This window comes from Coptis chinensis, chromosome 5 (genome assembly GCF_015680905.1).
Source record: "Coptis chinensis isolate HL-2020 chromosome 5, ASM1568090v1, whole genome shotgun sequence".
NCBI classification, from domain to species: domain Eukaryota; kingdom Viridiplantae; phylum Streptophyta; class Magnoliopsida; order Ranunculales; family Ranunculaceae; genus Coptis; species Coptis chinensis.
Window position 1 is genome coordinate 18049572 of NC_141460.1, and position 8361 is coordinate 18057932.

General features: G+C 38.2%; 1 long non-coding RNA gene across 1 annotated transcript; it reads left to right on the top strand.

Annotated features, from left to right (window-relative positions):
- Nucleotides 1–788: 788 nt before the first annotated feature.
- LOC147496961 (uncharacterized) lies at nucleotides 789–2145 on the top strand. Its single transcript, XR_015196686.1, has 4 exons — nucleotides 789–841; nucleotides 1090–1108; nucleotides 1220–1333; nucleotides 1972–2145. It is a non-coding gene; the product is annotated as an uncharacterized LOC147496961 (long non-coding RNA).
- The last annotated feature ends 6216 nt before the right edge of the window (nucleotides 2146–8361 follow it).

Sequence of the window (8361 nt, forward strand, 5' to 3'; positions counted from 1 at the left end):
GTATGATAATAGCAAACAGTCTTGATCTTGGAGAAACTAATTTTTATACTAACAGTTATGACCTTCCATCAACGTCAGTTGGAGCTAATGGTGTAACCACAATTCTTAATTACATTAAATCTTCCAACAATTCAAGAGCCCAAATTGAGCCAGACCATGACAGTTTTAGGTATTAAACCAAAGACCTTCCATGTCAAACTTTTCCTCGGTTGGTCCAAATCCCATCGGCGAAGATCGAAGTTAAGGAGTAGTGATGTTCAAAAGCCAAGACCGAGGGATGCGGTTGATCCAAGATCGAAGTTAAGGAGCTACGAGAGCTTGTCCCAAATGGTGGAAAGGTGTATACTTGTTTTATAGTAGTATATCATCTCGTTCTCTGCTGTGGTTTTACCGACTTTTTTCGCCTTTTGCTTTCAAGTAATTCACATTTTTTCTTCGTGATGAAACAGATTGTAGCATTGATTCTTTGTTGGATCAAACCATAAAGCACATCTTTGTTTCTAAGAAGTGTTACTAACCGAAATGAGAAGTTAAAAAAGGTGTGTATATCTGAGATGTAAGTTGTTGTCTGTCTAAAGAAGCATTCTTCTTTTTTTCCCACCTAGGTGTTATCGTGTCAATTATCCATTTATATTTGGTTTCAAGCAAGGAACAGAGTTAGGATACAGAGAAGTCTTCCTCGTCGGACTGACTCGGGCGACACACTTCTCGCAAATGTTTGTAAAACTTGGACATGGAGATGGACCCCAGATTACTAGCCAGGTTCGGTTCAACAGATGACATTAAATTTTAAGTGTGTACCACTTCCATTTAATTACGATGAGAACGAAGACAAAGATGAGTGAGCTTCTACCCAAACAACTGCTTTTATTGAACAGTCTAGTGATACTACTGACATGCCACAAAAAAGCCACTGCAGACCACTAACAGCCCACACACAAGCCACATAGGCCAAGTTCTTACCCTTTTTTGCATTTAGAAATTAAAAGGATGTTTATGCATTAAGTATGAAAGCGCTTGTATCTTTCCAGCTAAGTGAATTTAATATTCTGCTGGTATTTATCAAGTATTTGTTCAATCGTATTGCAGGCTAACCCGGATTATAAAGGTATGTCATCATTGTAGGCTTGGGGAGGTGCCTCTCTTTCTCTCTCCCTCTCCCAATAGGCTTCTTTTATTTTTGTGGTTCCTTTTATGACTTTATTTAATTTGCTTGCAGGTCCTGCTTGGTATTGATTTACACACATGCAATGCTGGTGCATTTGGCTAGTTCGCCAATGGAATTGGAAACACTGATGCCGGTTTTGTTATGGGTGCTGGAAAACTCCTTAAGGTATGTTCATGATTTCTTTGTAGCTTATTGATATTCCAATCCCATCCAGTCAAGCTATGTATGAAAGCATAAAAAACGTTTAAACCTAAGTAAGATGGACATTTCATATTCTTGAAACCCCCTAAAAAAAAATCTTCCCCGCTCCGCTCATGCCCCCACTGCAATGCAGTATACTAGTGTATATAGTGTCCTTTTGATTCGAGGATTAGTTATTTGACTTAACTGGCATTGGTCGAGATGGTTAAGTAGCTGGTTCTACGAATCAATATATATTTGAGTAGTTAGGTTTACGATCGAGGTCTGAGATATGAAAGTATATTATTTGATTTTCAGGTTATGACGGGATTTATGTCTAAGAAATGTTGAAAATACAAAGGAGATTTTGCCGAAATTTTTATGTCTTTCATCAAGGTGTCTGACAAGGTTATAGGGTTTTGGGGCATTACATAAACTTTCAATACTATGCTTCTATTGCTACTAGTCTATTACCATACTCTCTTTTTTGAATTTTGTAGTTTGAGTATAAGGAGCTACTACTTAAGAATAAGATATAATGATATAAGTATATTTCTATACATATTTGTTTTCTACTGCCTGACTCATTTTTATTTATTTCTATTGGTGTATATTATGAAAAGGACTTTTCTGATGATACCATCCCAAAGTCATCCCCTGATGCTTGCAACTATTGAAAGTGGGAGTTCTGTACAAATGACATGAGAGCTTGAGTTTAGGGACAATTCCCATTGATTTGGAAAACAATGTATATTTCATTCGTGACAAGTCTTATTTATGAAAAGACGTTTTTGTGATATTATTTTAATAAAAATTATGTGATTAGATGTACTTGTGAGATTTTTTGTTTATGTTATGGACGATTGTAGAATACCCAATAAGTGGGGACATCTTTTATGCAGGTTAGTAGTCTCCCCAAAAAGAGTGGTTTTGGGGAAATTATTTTTTACATATGAAATAGTTTTGTAACGGTGGAAAACCGTAACTAAGCTTTGTAATAAGTAACACTTACAAAGCAACAAAACCGTTACCAAAATGTTACAAATTCTATAAATCAATTACATAAATAAACGTTACTAACTTTCTAAAACCGTTACTGTTGTTGGAAAAGAGTAACACAAAAAAGCGTTACTAATACTATAAAACCGTTACTGTTGTTAAAAACGAGTAACGGTAAAAAAGCGTTACGAACTCTATAAAAGCGTTACTAATGTTAGAAAAGAGTAACACAATTAAGCACATAAAACCGTTAGCAAATATTTTTAGTTACGGAAAAAACCGCTACAATAAATAATTATGTAACGGTTTTAAACCGTTACAAATATTAATAACGCATTAGAAACGCCAAAACTGTGACGCAAAAAAACCGTTACAAATATTTTTAGTAACAGTTTCTGACCGTTAGGAATGTACTGTTTTGGTATAGTGTCCTGAGCACCCTGACTCCTATTGTCCTCTCGCCTATGAACAACAACAATTAGAGCAAGATAATGTTTGCTCCATTAATAGCTATCCTATTCCTAATGCCCCATGGAGACAACATCCCAACTTTAGTTGGCGAAACAATCAACAAGTTACACCTCTAGGGTTTAATAACCAAAATGTTAGGCAAGCAAACAACTATAACCAAGCTCCACCTAGGCAAGGACAAGGACAAGGTCAGGGAAATTATAATAATTATAGCAACCAAGCGCAACCACGACAAGGTCTAACACAAGGTCAAGGTAATTATAATAGTTATAATGCCAATAGAGGTATCGTTCCGGTTAACAATAGTAACTATCACAACCCACCCATAAATAATCAACGTGAGATAGTTCCAGTCGCACCACCTGTGACTACTACACCTACACAACCGGATCGTATCGACGCCTTTATACAGGTTACCCAACAACTTTTCCAATCAATGACTCAATCAAACCAACAGATCTTACAATCCATAAATCAGGGCATACAACAATTAGCCCAAGAGAAAACCCAACCAAAAGGCGTGTTTCCAGGACAAGCGATAACAAACCCTAAAACAGCAAACACAACTTTTGAGGTAAACGGTAATACTAGTACGGAAACTACAATCGTAGGTGACCTTAATGCCATCACCACTCTCCGCTCTGGAAGAGTGGTTGATAACAAAGTAACTATGCCTATAGTTACCCCATCAGTACTCCCTACACCGGATATCGAACTAGATACCGAAATAGAAACTGAAGAGCCTACCACTGTAGAGGTACCAGTTCAACAACAAACTAAGAAACAGAAAGCCAAGGTTACACATCAAGTTGAGCCATACGCTAAATATAGAGCGAAACCACCGTTCCCTTAGAAATTAGAAATGCTAACCAGGGATACAAACTTTGAGGAGATTAGGAACATTTTCAAAAATCTAACGATAAACCTTCCTTTTCTCGAAGCTATTAAAAAGCTACCTAACCACGCTAAGTTTCTTAAGGAGTTGTGCACTACTAGGCATAAGACAAACATACCTAAAGACGCCTTTCTAACTGAACAGTTCCCAACTTTATCCGAAAATAATGGAATTGTTAAGTACAAGGACCCTGGTCATCCTACAATAAAATGCACCTTAGGAGATTCCCACACGACGACCGCTTTATTAGACCTGGGGGCGAGTGTTAACTTACTCCCGTATTATTTGTATAAACAAATAGGTCTACAGGAAATGCAACCTACAAAAATAACGTTGCAATTAGTGGACAGGTCAATTAAGTATCCTAAGGGTGTAGTGGAAAACATGCTTGTTAAGGTTCAGGATTTCTACTATCCTGCGGATTTTGTTATCCTCGATACAGAAGTCGCTAACGACTCTGCACCGATCATCTTAGGGCGCCCCTTCTTGGCAACTGCCAACGCGCTTATAAATTGCCGCGATGGTAAGATGTCCTTATCTTTTGGCCATCTTACTGTTGAGGTAAATGTTTTTAAAATGATAAAACAGTTACCAGATTCGTCTATAGATGGGGAGGTTAGCATGATCGAGAGCTTAGCTCAAGATTATTTTAAAACACATTTTTCGAAAACAATATGTACAAATTCCTTTCTTTTAGAACTTCAGATTTTGTAAATGACTCCTACTTAGAGGAAGTCAACACCATCCTTGAGTCCACACCAATTGTAGACCCTTTGGTTGCTCCATATACTGAGTATGAAGACATGCTACCTAAGCAAGTATTCATTATGCAAAATGAGGACCCTGACGAAACATCTATTGATTTTCCTTCCACCCCAGTGCTTAAACCTCTTCCCCCGGAGTTAAAATATATTCAACTTGATCTGGATGGTAGTCATCCGGTAATTATATCTTCTCTGTTATCTAAGAAAGAAGAGACACATTTAATCCGGGTGATTAGGGAACATCGGTCTGCGATTGGTTGGTCCCTAGCCGACATTAAGAGAATTGACCCTAATGTTTGCACTCATCGTATCCATTTGGAGGATAACGCGAAGACTTCTCGCGAACCTCAGCGTCGCTTGAACCCTGCCATGAAAGAGGTGGTTAGGGAAGAAGTCTTACGATTACTCGATCGCGCGGTATCATATACCAATCTCTCGATAGCGAATGGGTAAGCCCCATTCATGTAGTTCCTAAGAAATCGGGAGTTACCATGGTACGTAACGAAAAGGGTGACTATGTTGTCACACAAGGTCCTATGAAATGGAGAATCTGTATTGATTACAAACGTTTAAATGCTATGACAAGGAAGGATCACTTTCCGTTACCTTTTATAGATCAGATGCTCGAACGCCTAGCTAGTCATGCTTTTTATTGTTTTCTGGATGGCTACTCAGGCTATTTTCAGATTATTATTGATATTGATGACCAAGAAAAGACTACCTTCATATATCCATTTGGAACGTATGCCTATAAACGAATGCCTTTTGGCCTTTGTAATGCTCCTGGTACCTTCCAGCGGTGTATGCTTCATATATTTAGTGACATGGTAGAGCGCTTTATGGAAGTTTTCATGGATGAATTTTCTATCTATGGAGACTCCTTCACAGACTGTTTGTCTAACCTGTCCAAGATTTTGACACGGTGTGAAGAAAAGAGCCTCGTTTTAAACTGGGAAAAGTGTCATTTCATGGTGAAAAAGGGCATAGTACTAGGTCACATTGTATCTAGTGATGGTATCGAAGTAGATAAGGCCAAACTAGATAAAATAGCGACTCTACCTAAACCATGGATTGTCCGTGATATTAGAGCCTTTCTAGGCCATGCAGGTTTTTATAGGCGTTTTATTAAAGACTTCTCGAAAATAGCTAGGCCTTTAACTAATATGCTTTTGAAAGATGCAATCTTTGATTTTAATTTTAACTGTAAGCAGGCTTTTGAAACTTTAAAAGCTGCCCTAACCTCTGCACCAATTATACAGCCTCTCGATTGGTCTAAACCTTTCGAACTCATGTGTGATGCTAGTGACTATGCAGGTTGGTGCGATCTTTGGGACAAAAACTAGATAATAAGTCCACTGTTATTTATTATGCTAGTAAAACCTTAAACGATGCTCAACGGAATTATTCAACTACCAAAAAGAATTCTTAGCTGTCCATTTATGCTTTAGATAAGTTTAGATCCTTATTTGGTTGGTTCTAAAACTTTAGTTTACACGGACCATGCAACTCTTTAAGTACCTTCTTGGAAAGAATGATGCTAAGCAGAGATTAATCCAATGGATCCTTCTCCTGCAAGAGTTCACATTAGAAATAAAGGACAAAAGAAGGGTTGAAAACGTAGTTGCCGACCACTTATCTAGACTCACAAACAGCGATAATAGTGATTCTCGAATCTATACTGGGACTCTCGCTTCCCGATGAGCATCAGTATGCTATTTTTTTCAACACCATGGTATCTGACATTGTAAATTATTTAGCTGCTGATGTTATGCCTTATAATTGGTCAAGAAATGAACATAAGAAGTTCTTGGCCGAGTTAAGTTATACTCTTGGGATGAGCCCTACCTTTTAAGTATCAGGCGGATCAGATTATTCGTCGTTGTATTCCCCAGTGGGAATATAATGAAGTTCTATCGTTCTACCATGACAAAGAGTGTGGTGGCCATTTTAGTGGGATGAAAACAGCCGCTAAAGTTCTTCAATGTGGATTTTATTGGCCTACCCTTTTTAAGGATGCCCAAGTGCATTGCAAGACGTGTATTGGTTGCCAACAACTTGGGCGAATCATGAAGCGTAATATGATGCCATTAAATCCAATCTTGATAGTAGAAATTTTTGACGTTTAGGGAATTGATTTCATGGGTCCCTTCCCTGTTTCCCACGGTTTCATTTATATTCTAGTTGTCGTGGACTACGTGTCTAAATGGATAGAGGCCCTAGCTTGCCGTAGCAATGAACATAAGACCGTTGTATTTTTTATTAAAGAATATATTTTCTGTCGGTTTGGCATTCCTAATGCCATCATTAGTGATGGTGGAACACATTTTTGCAACAGAGTTGTTGCATCCCTAGTGAAAAAGTATGGAGTTACACACAAAGTAGCAACTCCTTATCATCCACAAACTAGCGGACAAGTAGAAGTTTCTAATAGGGAAATCAAAAAGATTTTAGAAACAATCTGTAAACCCTAATAGGAAAGATCGGTCAAGGCGTCTATCGGATGCCTTATGGGCGATATAACGCTTTCAAAACTCCTATAGGTATGTCTCCCTTTAGACTTGTATTTGGGAAACCATGTCATTTGCCCGTTGAATTAGAGCACCGTGCTCTGTGGGCTATAAAAAGCCTTAACTTCAATATTGATGAGGCAGGTATCAAACGCAAGTTGCAATTGAATGAGCTTGAAGAAATCTGTAGCGATTCTTACGATCTCACGAAGGATTATAAAGCTAACATGAAACGTGTTCATGATAAGCAAATCTTGCGCAAAGAGTTTGTGGTCGGTCAAAAGGTCTTGCTTTACAACTCCCATCTACATATTTTCCTGTGGAAACTAAAACCCGTTGGTCTGGTCCATTTTAAGTTATCAAGTCACCCCCTTACGGGCAATCACCTTGGTAAATCCCAATAACAACAGTACCTTTCAAGTTAATGGTCAACGGTTAAAACATTTTCACTAACTTCGCCCCCGATGTATGGGGAAGTCCTTTTACAGGACCGTCTATGAGGATTGACCTTTGTCATTTGGTGTACTTCCTTTCACTTCCATATAGTGGTAAGTGCACCATTCAGGTAACCGGGCCCTCCCTATGGAGTGTGTGTGGCAGTAAGTACGGATCCTAAGTCCACGGTTAACATAATTCACGTTTTCCACTTTTGCATGTTTTCTCGGTTTTTTAGTCATGTTCCTCTATGGGGTGAATTATGTATTTATTGTTTTTCATTTTTCTTATAATAAACTAATAAAAAAAAAAAAAAAATTTTCTAAATCGTAGAAATAGCAATCCAACAAGTCTTGGGAATCTGACTTTAAACGACCCACGTTAGAACAAAATTTGTGTTTAGAAATTTGTTTGGGGGTGGGCAGTCGGTCTTTCCATCCGGATTGTTCAAACTTTCCATTTGTGTTGCTTAGGCCCAGTAGTGTAGTTCATTTGGGTTGACGTTATCTAAAACTTAGAATTCCTTTGTTCGCATAACTTACGTCACACATGCACTTTGAGGCGTTTTTTCACCTTCTTATACATCACCCATGGTTAGAATTGAGTGTTTTATGGATCATTGGATTGGAAATTCTCTACTGGTCATTTCCATAACTCATTCGCCAAAATCGGGCCAGTAACGAAGCGGCAAATTGAATTTGAAATTGCGCGAAAAATCGGAAAATTACCGAATTCAAATTGGGCTTGGGGCCAAACTCGCGCGCACTAGCAGCGCACCTGCGCCCCCTTCCTTCCCAAAAACGCACAGTTTCTTTCCTTTTCCAATCCCGCCGGTTACCAAAGTTTAAAACAAACCTTGAACACCAAAAAAAAAAAAAAAAAAAAAAAAAGAAAGAGAGAAGAAAACCTAACTACACCCACGCCAAGCATTTAAATCAAATT